General features: G+C 38.5%; 1 long non-coding RNA gene across 1 annotated transcript in view; it reads left to right on the top strand.

Annotated features, from left to right (window-relative positions):
- Positions 1-13,672, top strand: part of LOC112135820 (uncharacterized) — a 64,979-nt gene that overhangs the window by 21,943 nt on the left and 29,364 nt on the right. The window contains exon 2 of the long non-coding RNA XR_008512059.1: positions 4,388-4,455. This is a non-coding gene — a long non-coding RNA (uncharacterized LOC112135820). The remainder of the gene's footprint in view (positions 1-4,387; positions 4,456-13,672) is intronic.

The raw sequence follows: 13,672 nt of genomic DNA, 5'->3' as shown, positions 1-13,672 counted from the left end.
CTCTCCACCTTCTCTCCTCCCTCTCCACCCTCTCTCCCTCTCCTCCCTCTCTTTCCTCCCTCTCTCCATCTTTCCCTCTCTCCCTCTCTCATCTCTCTCTCTCTTGTTTCTCTCTCCGGCTCTCATCCCTCTCTCCCTCTTTCTCTCTCTCCTCCCTCTCTCCCTCTCTCTTTCCTCCCTCTCTCCCTCTCTCTCCTCCGTTTCTTCCTCTTTCCCTCTCTCCCTCTCTCCTCCCTCTCTCCCTCTCTTTCTCCTCCATCTATCCCTCTTTCCCTCTCTCCTCCCTCTCTCCCTCCCTCTCTCCTCCCTCTCTCCCTCCCTCTCTCCTCCCTCTCTCCCTCCCTCTCTCATCCCTCTCTCCCTCCCTCATCCCTCTCTCCCTCCGTCATCCCTCTCTCCCTCCCTCTCTCATCCCTCTCTCTCTCTCTCTCACCCTTCTCTCCCTCTTTCTCTCTCTCCTCCCTCTCTCCACCCTCCGCCTCCCTCTCCTCCCTCTCTCCCCCTCTGTTTCCTCCCTCTCTCCCTCTCTCCTCCCTCTCCTCTCCCTTTCCTCCCTCTCTGCTCTCTCTCTCTCTTTTTCAGGTTGCACACACTTACACTCCAAAGACTTATCTTTTAAGCACACTTCAACAGTAAACAAGGAAGCTGGCATTAACTCAAGCCAACACATTCCCTGCTTTCTGAACATTATAACATCTTGAGCCATAGTCCCTTCTGCATCTGAGTAAGTTTCCAGTATTTACCCACATTTCTGGCTGAGTTAACTCTCTCCTGCTGGGCAAGAAGATGAAAGTGAGATGAGATGGGGAGAGGAAATGTATAGAATGTGGATTTTAAACCAAGTATCTTCACCTATCCAAATAGGAACAGGACAGATATTTAGCCTTCCCTGAGCAGACGGGATGAAGTAGGTAGTGAAGATCCTCTTTTTATTTGCACAGAATGTTTGAAGTAGTTTCAGAGTGAAGAATTCAAGATGGTTTCCCAACTGCTGTTCGAAGTCTGTTTGCTACTTAATTACATTCACGAATGCTCATTCATAAACCGTTTGAAGAGATTAACTGGAACGATGCCCAAGACAGCATATGCCTTTTCCAGGCAAGAATAAGGATACACTCAAGTATGTGAATATGGACAATAGGCAAGCCAGCATAGTGACACACTTGTTTCATGAGTCATTTTAATTAAATAATACATGAACAAATACCGAGTAAGGCCTTACTCCATGACAAATAATAGGAATTCGTACAAGATCAAAGAAGATGATGTTTTCATAGATAATTTGATATATTTGTGGTCCATTTGTGGGGAAAAGAGGATATTCTGTTCTTAATCATTTCATTCTGGATTATAATAAATCTGCATTCATATAAACTTGACTAATTTGGACTTTATGGGAATTCCATTAGAGCTGAATTTATCATTGTTCTCTGAAAAGAAAATCTTGCTAAGAAAGTTACTTGTGTAAACAAGAATGCACTGCACATGTATCCCAGAACTTAAAGTAAAATTTTTAAAAATTCCAGAAAAAAAGAATGCAGAAGAAATCATTAGGAATTTGCAAAGAATATTTTCTGACTTTTAAAAGGCATCCTTGATATCATCAAAATGTGTAGTTGCAATAGAAACAAAAGCCTGCGAGTTCTAGTTATATCACCTGATACTCATCATCGCCACTTTTTCCTCTTCTTCTCACTTAGCAATATATCACGAACATTTTCACGTGTCAATATATATTATTTTACAACGAGATTTTTAGTAGCTGCATGATATTGCATCTCATGTTCTACCATAATTTATTTAACCTATTGTTGGACATTCAACCTGGCTGTGCCTTTTTTGTAATTGTAATGGCGCTGTGAACGTCCTTATCCATTTTTATTTGTATGTACTTCGTTGATTGTGTTCTTAGGCTAAAGTCTTAAAAATAAGATAATTTGATCATAGGATATGTTTAATTAAGGCTTTTAAGGTATTCCCAAATTAAAGGGCTGGAAGTCAGAGGGCAAGGGATTCCACTGATAGAGTCCATAGATTAACCTCCTGGGACAGAGCAAGGCAGAGAAGGACAAAGAATGCATCTCGAGAGGCTATCACAAGTCATTCAGCATCCTCCTTCCCCAAACTAGAGCCTCCTTGCTGCATTTTTTCCTGTAAAGCTTATTTCCTATTCATATATCCTATAATATATTTATTTATTATAATAATTGTTATTTTTTGAGACGGAGTATCTCTCTCTCACCCAGGCTGGAGTGCAGTGGCACCATCTCGCCTCACTGCAACCTCTGCCTCCAGGGTTCAAGCAATTCTCCTGCCTCAGCCTCTGGAGTAGCTGGGATTACAGGCGTGCACCACCACACCTGGCTAATATTTCTTGTATTTTTAGTACAGATGGGGTTTCACCATGTTGACCAGGCCATTCTCAAATTCCTAACCTCAGGTGATCCACCCACCTTGGACTTCCAAAGTGCTGGGATTACAGGCATGAGCCACTGCATCTGGCCAATTTATTATTTATTTTAATTATTATCTGTTTGCCTTCACTAAAATATAAGGTCTACGAGGTCAGGAATTGGCTTTTTAATTCATTGCTGGATATCCAGTGCCTAAGCAAATGCCGTGTACATCATAAACAATAATTCTATTTTTAATGAATAAGTAAAACAAAGGGATTGGTAGTCTTGCTAGATTAGGTACCAGTCAGATCACCTTTGAAGTATTCCGGTCAGGCCAGGCCCTACCTGGAGAGGAATATTGACACACTGACAAGTGGTCTTTAAGTGTGTCCTGGGCAGAATGATTGAAGAAACTCTAATTGTTTGGTTTGGAAAAGAGAAGGGAGTTAGGGATAGGAAAGCTTGTCTATCTTAAAATATTCAACTCTCTTAAAACATTAAAAAGCCTTTCATATGAAAAATATTTGGGCTTATAACCTGTGCCAAAGGATGGAAATTGTTGACTTTTGCTCAGCCTAAGAAAGAGCTTGTTCGCATTTAGAGCTGCATAAGAATTGAATAGGATTTTTCTCTCTCTCTCTCTCTATATATATACACACACATACATATGTATGTATATATGTGTGTGTGTATGTGTGTATATATATATATATATTCCTCCATTTCTCTTCCTTGATATATATGAAAGAATTGGCTTTTTAATTCACTGCTGGATATCCAGTGCCTAAACAAATGCCATATACATCATATGCAATAATTCTATTTTTAATGAATAAGTAAAAAAAGGGATTGGTAATCCTACTAGATTGTGTGCCAGTCAGATTACCTTTGAAGTATTTTGGTCAGGCCAGATCCTACTTAGAGAGGAATATATCCTTGATAAATATGAACAGTATAGACATAGAGGAATATATATATATATTCCCTTGGCCATTTTAAGGAGAAAACACTTATTGGGATGTAGAGGTGATGCAAGTGTCTGATGGGTAAAAATATTCTGAAGGTTTCTTTCAATCTGGAGGTGTTATGATTCAGTAAATATATTAACATGGTTTTTATGGGTTTTATTTTGATAATTTTCCTACTGGTTCATCACCAGAGAAGGGGCCAATATAGGGGCAAAGAAGCATATCATGATCTAATATAAAATAATACATATTTTGAGGGTAGCCAAAAGTTTTGCTTACCAGAAATGGTATCTTCCATTCATTTCCTAGAAAGCTAGAAAATTCACCATTCAAAATTAATTGCTTTAGGTTGAAATTGACAGTAAATCTTCTATTTATTCAGAGCAATGCTCAATAGAAAAAAAATGTAAATATAGGGTAACATCAAGTAAGACAACAATCTAATTTTAGAAAAAAAAAAACTTAGAGAAACTATCCTAAATCAATATAGCTTAATATTATTGAGGTCATGGAACATAAAATAAATGTTAAGGAATATATTAATAACCTGGTATGATCAGTAAGTTCCTTCCTTTCTCCCAGTAAGTTCCTTTTTCTTTCTCTTTCTATCACTTCTCTCCTCTTTCTTTCCCATTCTTCAGTAAGTATCCATTTATCACTGACTACTATAAGCTCTGGGAATACCATGATTAACAAATAGAGACATGGTTCCTTCCTACTTGGACCTAGCAGGAGCCAGTTAACAAGAGGAAGAAAAAAAGACTTTCAAGACCAAGAAAGGAAGGGGGAGTAGAAAAGCAATGAACAGAAGGAAAATGGGCAACATCGTTTTCTTATTTTTTTTCTACCTTCATCCCACTCCATTCCTTTTATAGTTTTTCTTGCTGGGTGCCATCTTCTTTCAACTTCTGATAAAACCCACTGCAAGGCAATAATCATCCAAGTGTTCTTCTGATTGTATAGCAAGTTCATTTATTTAATTATTTTCAATAAATTATTTTTAAATATGATCTTTTTCCCCAGGAAAAAAGGAAGACAGTAACTTGACAGTGGAGAAACATGGAAGCCATTGCCTTAACCGAGTCATGAAGGTTAGTGTCATCGGTGATGTCCTCAGGGTATCATGTCATCTGCCAGATTTCTATTCTTTCCATGGGCAGTTAGTGATGAGCTAACCATCTTAGAAGTCAAAGGAAATTTTTGTTTATGAAGAGACTTTGAGAAGTCTTGGGGCTCTCTTGAGTGTTACTTGCTTTCCCCTGAAATCCATTCCTATCCCATCCCTGCCCTCTGCTGGGTCTGCTCTCTGTCACTTTGACCTTATTTAGGGTTTGGCTTACTGGTTGGGGCCACTTCCATCACCACCATGTTTAACACAAGTTGCTTTTAAATTGCTTTCATTTAAATTATGGAGTATTTCAAACTGCACAAAAATGCCAAAAATAATATGACAATGTAAAACATACTCCATCCCTGATTTAAAACACGGTAACATTTTGCCATATTTGCTTTGCCCCCTTACCTCTAACTTTTAAAAAAGATATAGAAGTCCCACACCCACATCCCATTTCCCACCTGTCCGTTTGAGAAGGACTACAGGCTATATACCTGGAGTTGAAATTGACTATACCCATCTTCAACTTTTCTAGATATTGCTGAATTGTTCTTTAAAGTTAGTTTATATTAATCGGGGTTCTCCAGAGAAACAGAATCGAGAGGATAGAGATATATAGACATGGGTATGGATATGTAGATAGATGTAAATATGGATATAGATATAGATTTATTTTATGGAATTGGCCCACATGATTGTGGGCATGGTGGGTTGGCCCAGCAGGCTGGAGATTCAGGTAAGAGTTGCTGTTGTAGTCTTGAGTTTGAAACCTGCAAGGCGGTCCAGCAAATGGGAAACTCGGGCAGAGCTTTGATGTTGGAGTCTTGAGGCAAAATTATTCTTTATTGAGTCTTTTCTCCTAAGCCCTTCAACTGATTGGAAGAGGCCCACCCACATTATGGAGGGTAATTGACTTTACTCAATATCTATTGATTTAAATGTTAATCACATCTAAAAAAATACATTTGCAACAGCATTTAGACTCATATTTGACCAAACAACTGGGCACCTCAGCCTAACGAAGCCGACACATAAAATTACCTATAATTGCCGGGCACAATGGCTCATGCCTGTAATCCCAGCATTTTGGGAGGCTGAGGTGAGTGGATCTCTTGAGGTCAGGAGTTTGAGACCAGCCTTGCTGACATGGCAAAAACTCATCTCTACCAAAATTCCAAAAATTAGCCAGGTGTAGTGGTGGGCACCTATAATCCCAGCTTCTCGGTAGGCTGAGGCAGGAGAATCACTTGAACCTGGGAGGCGGGGGTTGCAGTGAGCTGATATCATGCCACTGCACTCCAGCCTGGGTGACAGAGCGAGACCCCATCTCAAAAAAAAAAAATTAACTGTCATAGGGTTGTACCAGTTTATACTCCCACCAGCACCTTTGAGAGTTCTTGTTGCTTGATACCCTTACCAGTCCTTGGTACTTACAAATGTTTTAATTTTGCCAATCTGCTTAGTGTGAATTGGTATCTTGTTTTAATTTGGATTGTTTTATTTTCCTGACTACTAGAAAATTGAGTATTGTTGTGTTTGCTTATCGGTCTGAGTTTTCTCTTCAGTTGATTGCCTATTCAAATCTTGCTCATTTTTATATTGGGTTCTTTGAATTTTTCTCATTGACCTATAAGACTTTATAATTCTGGATAAAAATACCTTGTAGATTATTATAACTTTCTTTTCCTAGACTAATGGTTCTCAACATTGGCTGTACATTAGACTCACTTGGGGAGCTTTTAAAACTCTAGGTACCTTGGCTGTACCTTCAACCAATTAAAATCAGAATTTGGGGAGGTATAACCTAGGATCAGTACTTTTCAAAGCTCCCCAGGTGCTACCTGTGGGCTTCTGAGAAACACTGTCCCAGACTAAGGCAGTAGGGTCTCTGCCATACAGAAAGTTTTAATTTTAATGTTTCTGATGCCTTAATTTTCTTTTATAGTTTCTACTTTTTGTTTTCTTTAAATTTTTCTATACCTGATGTCATTAAAATATTTTACTATATATTTTTCTCCCTATCTCTTTTGTGTATTAAAATTCTTACAGTGTTGTGACAAGGATTTTTCTACACAGATGACTAAAAACTCTTGTTTTGACAGATTGACAACCTCCTTTTTTTTTCAATTTGTTGTTACAGAACTAAGAAAGGGTAATTTTAGTAAAAGTTGTGCAAAATACTTATTTTTATGATGTGGCTATAAGTGAGAAGGAACCATTGATTTTAATCATTGCATTCCAATTTTAGAGCTTCATTTTCATTTGTATTAATATCCAAACTTTTGAAGGGTGATGGTTGGATGATATGCTCTAATTCAGCTTCAGTAAGAGTTATTAATCATATGTGTGGTTCCAGTAGAAGTATTTTAATTACCATTGACTAAACTGAGGAAGAAAAGCTACTGATAAAAACAGGAAATTAAACTACTTCGGTGATATTCATGGAGCATTATTGAGTGTGCACTTGCACCTTTCTTTGCGACTAAAACCAGAAAAAGTAAATACATCTGTGATGGTTAATACTGAGTGTCAACTGATTGGAATGAAGGATGCAAAGTATTGCTCCTGGGTGTGTCTGCGAGGGTGTTGCCAAAGGAGATTAACTTTTGAGTTATTGGACTGGGAAAGGCAGACTCACCCTCCATCTGGGTGGGCTCCATCTATCAGCTGCCAGTGCAGCCAGAAAAACATGGAAAGACTAGAACTAGCTTAGTCCTCCAGCCTGCATCTTTCTCCCATGCTGGATGCTTCCTGTCCTCAAACATTGTCTTCAGCTTTGGGACTCAGACTGGCTTCCTTGCTCCTCAGCTTGCAGATGGCCTACTGTGGGACCTCAACTTGTGATTGTGTGAGTTCATACTCCTTAATAAACTCCCCTTTAAATATACATCTATCCTATTAGTTCTGTCCTTCTAGAGAACCCTGACTAATACAATGTCTTTCCTGCCCTCTTCAGTGTTATTAGGAGCACATTGCTTCTTACTGTTTTGTTCTTTCCTTTCCGTTGCAACCCGTGTGAGTTTTAAGTTTTCTTATTTTCTGTGAAACAAAATTTGTTTGTCCACATTTCTTTGCTGCTTCTTCTACTTGTCAAGAGTTTTGGTTGTATATAACAGAAACCTAAGTCAAACTAGCTTCAGCCAAAAAAAAAAAGACCCTAATTATAGTTTTTGTTTTCATTTATGTATGCATTCAGGGAAGGAAACTATTGTTTAGGATCATTGACTAGTGCCTGAAAGAAATTTGGAAGCCAGTCAAGGAAAACAAAATGTGATTTACAAGAAAAAAGTGAAGTTGTTTGCTTTATGAATGGCATTTTACCAGGTACAGAGTACCTTTTGGTTTCCCTAGCAGTACTGAAATACTTTCATTACACAAGGACTGTCAAAATGGTTTAAAGCTCACAATCTCAGCACTATTGATTTTTTTATTGTGGTAAAAATATACATAATATAAAACTTACCATTTTAATCATTTTAAGTATATAGATCAGTAACATTAAGTAGTGACATTATTGTGCAACCATCACCACCATCTGCCTCCAGAACTTTTTAACTATTGACGTTTTGGACTGAATAATTCTTCTTGTTGGAGTGGTGGTAGGGTGTGTCCTGTACACTGTAGGGTGTTTAGCAGCATACTTGGAGTCTACTCATTAGACGCCAATAGCATCTCCACCCTCTCCCACCCCCACCCCATCCTGAAAATCAAAAATGTCTCTGGACATTGCCAAATGTCCCCTGGGAGGCGAAGTCATCCATAGTTGAGAACCATTGATTTCAAGGGGAAGAATTTCTATTGTAAGTTGTGCCATTTTAACTTTGAAGAAATAACTTGGGAAAAATGCATTATGGGCATTCATTAATATCAGACACAGAACTATTTGTAACTTAACTATGTACCAGATCAATTGTGCTTTCAGTAGTAAACAAATAGAGCAGTTAATTGCCAGAACAGTGATAACATAATTACTTTGATTGGCATTGCTGCAGAAGAGCTAAGACTAATCAGAAATAGTCTAGATTGGAAATGACAGCTTTACATGCATGACTGAATGTGTATGGCTAAAAAATTGCTGAAGTATAAGGTTAAGAAGTTTATTTTAGTGTTTATCATAATTACTGCATGTTTTATGGAGTGACATCAACTGACTTGCAGAAAAATAGCAATTCTGTTATTCTCATACAGAAAGAGTATCTTCTGTTAAGAATTATTATTTTCTTTCATCTTGTTGTACCAGTATATGCTGTAGTTACAGTGAACAAGACAATATAGGCAAGTATTTGAGGGATATATTAATTGCATGCAAGGTAACATGAGATTTCCCAAAGCCAGATATGATTCTGCATCCAATTCTATCCAATGCCCAAAATGAAGAATCCTGAGTAGTACTTTAGCTTTCAAGGCACTAGAGAACATTTTTCCATGCATTATAGAATAATGTGATCCATTATTATCTTAAGAAATGAGGCACTTAATATTATTCATAACGTTATTCACCATGTTCCAAATAGCTGATATTTGTCCTTAGATGTGAGAACCAATTAAGATAGAAAAAGTCAGGTTTATTCCATGCAAAATTACTTCCATTATTTATTTCTAGCAATTACTAGGATATACTAGGTATGGCTGCTGCAATACAGAAGACAAAAATTGTAAAATATTAAACTTGGTTCCATTGATATTTGCATAAGTCCCTTGACCTATCCAGGCCTTAGTTTTCCATTAGTCAAATTCAGGGATTGAGAGATAATCTTAGGGATCTTTCCAACTTTAAGATAGTATTATTTCCTTCCTTCCTTCCTTCCTTCCTCTCTTTCTCTCTTTCTCTTTTTGACAGAGTCTTACTCTGTCACCCAGGCTGGAGTGCAGTGGTGTGATCTCGGCTCACTGCAACCCCTGCCTCCTGGGTTCCAGTGATTCTCATGCCTCAGCCTCTCTAGTAGCTGGATAACAGGCACCCACCACCGTGCCTGGCTAATTTTTGTATTTTTAGTAGAGACAGGGTTTCACCATGTTGGCCAGGTTGGTCTTGAACTCCTGACCTCAAGTGATCCACCCATCTTGGCCTCCCAAAGTGCTGGGTTTACAGGCGTGCGCCACTGCGCCTGGCCAAGATGGTATTATTTTCTTATAGTTTAAATTAATAATTGGAAAGAATGAAGTTTAAAATAAAGAATATCCTTCGATTTGTGACCATGCTTTCAGTTATACAAATAGTTTATATAAATAGTCAAAATAAAGGGCAGGCTAGCATTTCAGTTTAAGTAACAATGAAGTCTTTTTGTAGGTAAAGCTTTCAGCAGTTTCCCACGTATGTTGAGGACGTGAGATGGTGCAATATAATTATTTTAAAACCATACACTGTAAAATGAAGTTTTGCAAGCATGCTAATACTTATACCTTGATTTCAAAGTAGAGTAGAGCAAGTAGAAGTGTGATAGATTAAGAAGATTAATGAAAACTGGTTCAGGTTTCTGCCTGATGACCTGATTATAGAAAGCAGGCTAGATTATTATGGATAGTACAGAAGATAAAATATGCTGGTATAAAATATTTTACTTATTATTCATTTATCCATAATTATTTATATTTAATAAAAGTTTTCATCTCCCTATAGGTGCATATTCTGTTCTGGAGAAAGTCTAGACTGCTCTTGGATATACAGAAAAATAATATTCATCATGATGATTGCCATTTATTGAGCACTTCTGTGCCAATGCTTTACATTCATTATCTCATTTAATCCTTACAGCCACTCTGTACAACAGGTATTATTAGCTAGAATTCCTAAGTAACTTGCTCAAGGTTTCACAAAGAATAAGTCACAGAGCCAGGATCTGTCTGCTTCCAAACTTGACTCCTTAGCTCTTCTAACCCAAACTGTGAGAACTTCAGGAAGAAACAAACAACAAAACAAAACAAACACCTCAATTCTTAATGCCATACATAGTTCATAGCCTCAGTAAGACAGTGAAATTCCTATGTTGCAGCCTGAGTGGGAATTATTTTGATATCTGTGACTGTCAACTTAATTACCCATACACATGACTTTCTGGATAGTATCAGATTCATCTGTTGATCTCTGAATTAAGTTTTGATGAGTGGTCAAAATTAAGATCATTCTGATGGTAGAAAGTCTGCTAGGCTTTATTTCATTCCCTGTCTGTAAGGAGAGGGCCTGCAGAGACTCCTGGAAGTTTAAATTAGAGGAAGACTTTCTTAGCTTCTTACAAACCTCACCCCCTCTTTTGAATTGTAGTCCTTCAGAAGCATGCTTAAAGAATAGACATTTTCCCACAGTCCCCTGCTGATTCTGAATGAACAGATTCTCAGAACCCCGCTGACTGGTGAATATATTGCGTATCCCCATCTTTACCCTTTACTGACAGCCTTCATAAAAAACTAGCTTAGAAGACAAATGGCACTGCAGAACCTCTGACAACTCATTAAGGAAGCATACAGTAGGTTTCTGCCAAAGATTGCTACTATTTTAATGTGACCTAACAGCAGTTTTGTCATGATGGAAGAAGGAAAGGATGCTGCCAAGAATGACTGCCTTTGGTCAAATGCAGCATAATGTCCCTTTGCACTGTATTTAAAGACAGAAGTAGTGAAGAAGTCAACGAACGTATAGATTATCTATGGCATGTGGCTTTCACACATGCTGCTTCCTCTGCATGGAATGCCTTTCTCTCCCTTCCCCACCTGCCCTTCGAGAGCTGGCCCAAATCGTAGCTTCAATATAAACTCTTCTCTCTCACCCATGGCATCACTTCTTCCTCTGAGTTCTGACAACACTTTTTTCTACCTGTTACAACCATTCACATGTTGCCGTATAGTTTGTAGAATTATTTGTCTTGTCTTGACTCAACTAGAAGCTCCTTGAACACAGGAACTATACCTTATTCACCACTGCATTTATTTTTCTTTCTTTCTTTTTTTTGTTGAGACAGAGTCTCGCTCTGTCGCCCAGGCTGGAGTGCAGTGGCGTGATCTCGGCTCACTGCAACCTCCACCTCCCGAGTTCAAGCAATTCTCTGCCTCAGCCTCCCGAGTAGCTGGGATTACAGATGCCCGCCACTACACCTGGCTAATTTTTGTATTTTTAGTAGAGACGGGTTTCACCATCTTGGCCAGGCTGGCCTTGAATTCCTGACCTCATGATCCACCCACCTCGGCCTCCCAAAGTGCTGGGATTACAGGCATGAGCCACCGCACCCAGCAGGTGGCATGAGCTTTTAGGAGGTCTGCAAATCTGAAAAAATTGCATGTAACAATTTTATATGTTTTTATGTGTTCAAAAAAAATTTTTTTTTTGAGACAGGGTCACCCAGGCTGGGGCGCAGTGGTGTGATCTCAGCTCACTGCAACCTCTGCCTCCTGGGTTCAAGCAATTATCCTGCCTCAGCCTCCTGAGTAGCTGGCATTATAGGTGAGTGCCATTATGCCCGGCTAATTTTTGTATTTTTAGTAGAGACGAGGTTTCACCATGTTGGTCAGGCTGGTCTCGAACTCTTGACTTCATGATCCACGTGCCTCGGCCTCCCAAAGCACTGGGATTACAGGCATGAGCCACCACACCCAGCCCACCACTGCATTTTTTGTACCCAGGAGAGCACCTAGCACAGAGTAGGTCCTGGGTTACTGATTATTAAATGACTTCCCTATTGTCATATGAGCTTATTCTTGTTGGAGGCCAGTTCTACTTAGAGAATGGTGATTATGATCATGAAATGACTGACAAGTCCTACCTCTGCCAATGACTTGATATGTAGCCTTTCAAGTTTCCCCATTCTGTAAAAGGGGAATTGCAATGATACCTACCTCATGGAAGAAATTTTCTGCAAATGATTTCAGGGTTTTTTTTTCATAATTATAGATATATTCAGGTTTCCTGCTGTTTATTCTTGATCCAGTTATGGTAATTTATATTTCCCTCAAAATCATTCATCTCTTGTTGTAATTTATTTTTTAAAGTAATAATAAGTATTCTCCTACTTGTTGATTTCATCTGTACATCTGGTTATAGCCCATTCCTAATTTGTATGTATGTGTATTTTCCTGCCTTTCCCTTTTCCTCTTTCTAAAGAGAAATATGTCAAAATGTTAATAATAGTTTTCTGTGGGTGATAAGATTATACATTACTTTTACTTTTATGTTTGTCTGTATTTTCCAAATATTCAGAAATCAGTCTATATTACTTATGTGTTCATGAAATGATACTTTATGCTTAATTTTCAAATAAGGAAACTGAAGCCAGGAGCATTTCATAGGTGGATCATGGCCTTATATTAGGACCAGAACACCTGCCCTGGCCCAGCCACTCTTTAGCCAATAGGGTGAGAGTCAACCACCATGACTCTTCCAGTTCTCACTGATCTGCAGAAACAGCCATTAAACCACTTCACTGTCTCTTGTTCTCATCTTACATAAAAGGTTGTTAGCGTAAGGTAAACGATCACTGTGAATTGATCATTGGGGTTTAATCCACCTTATGTGGTAAGTTTTATTTTTTGGCATCTCAGCATATAGTCGGTAATAAAAGACAATTATTATAGTGATAAAAGATAACAGTTAATATGTGATGATAACACATATGGCAATGAGTGAAAACATCTGAATGTGTAATTGGAAGGTAGATGCTATATATTTGATATTTTAAAATTTCCTGTGATTCTGTAATAGGATTGTTAAAGGAAAACTATTTTTTATTTTTATCTTACTTTACTTTTTTTTTTTTTCTGAGACAGAGTTTGTCTCTGTTGCCCAGGCTGGAGTGCAGTGGTACAGTCTCGGCTTACTGCAACCTCCAACTCCTGGGCTCAAGCAATCCTCCCACCTCAGCCTCCTGAGTAGCTGAGACTACAGACGTACACCACCACGGCCAGCTAATTTTTGTATTTTTTTTAGAGATGAGTTTCACTATGTTGTCCAGGCTGGTCTCAAACTCCTGAGTTCAAATGATCCACCCACCTCGGCCTCCCAAAGTGCTGGGATTACAGCCGTGAGCCACTGCGCCCAGCACAAAACTTTTTTTAACACTGTTTGGAAAAGGCTCCTTGTGGTTCCTAACTCACAGCAAATTAGAAAGGAAAGACATGCAGTGCAATTTGATTCAACAAATCTTTTTAGATTGCCTACTTTAAATCTTTTACTAGACCACATATAGAAATGCTTTATCTTGTAAAAA

Source organism: Pongo abelii, chromosome 10, assembly GCF_028885655.2.
Source record: "Pongo abelii isolate AG06213 chromosome 10, NHGRI_mPonAbe1-v2.0_pri, whole genome shotgun sequence".
In the NCBI taxonomy this organism is placed as follows: Eukaryota; Metazoa; Chordata; class Mammalia; order Primates; family Hominidae; genus Pongo; species Pongo abelii.
The sequence above is the reverse complement of the archived record's forward strand: the minus strand, read 5'-3'. Positions and strand labels throughout refer to the sequence as shown.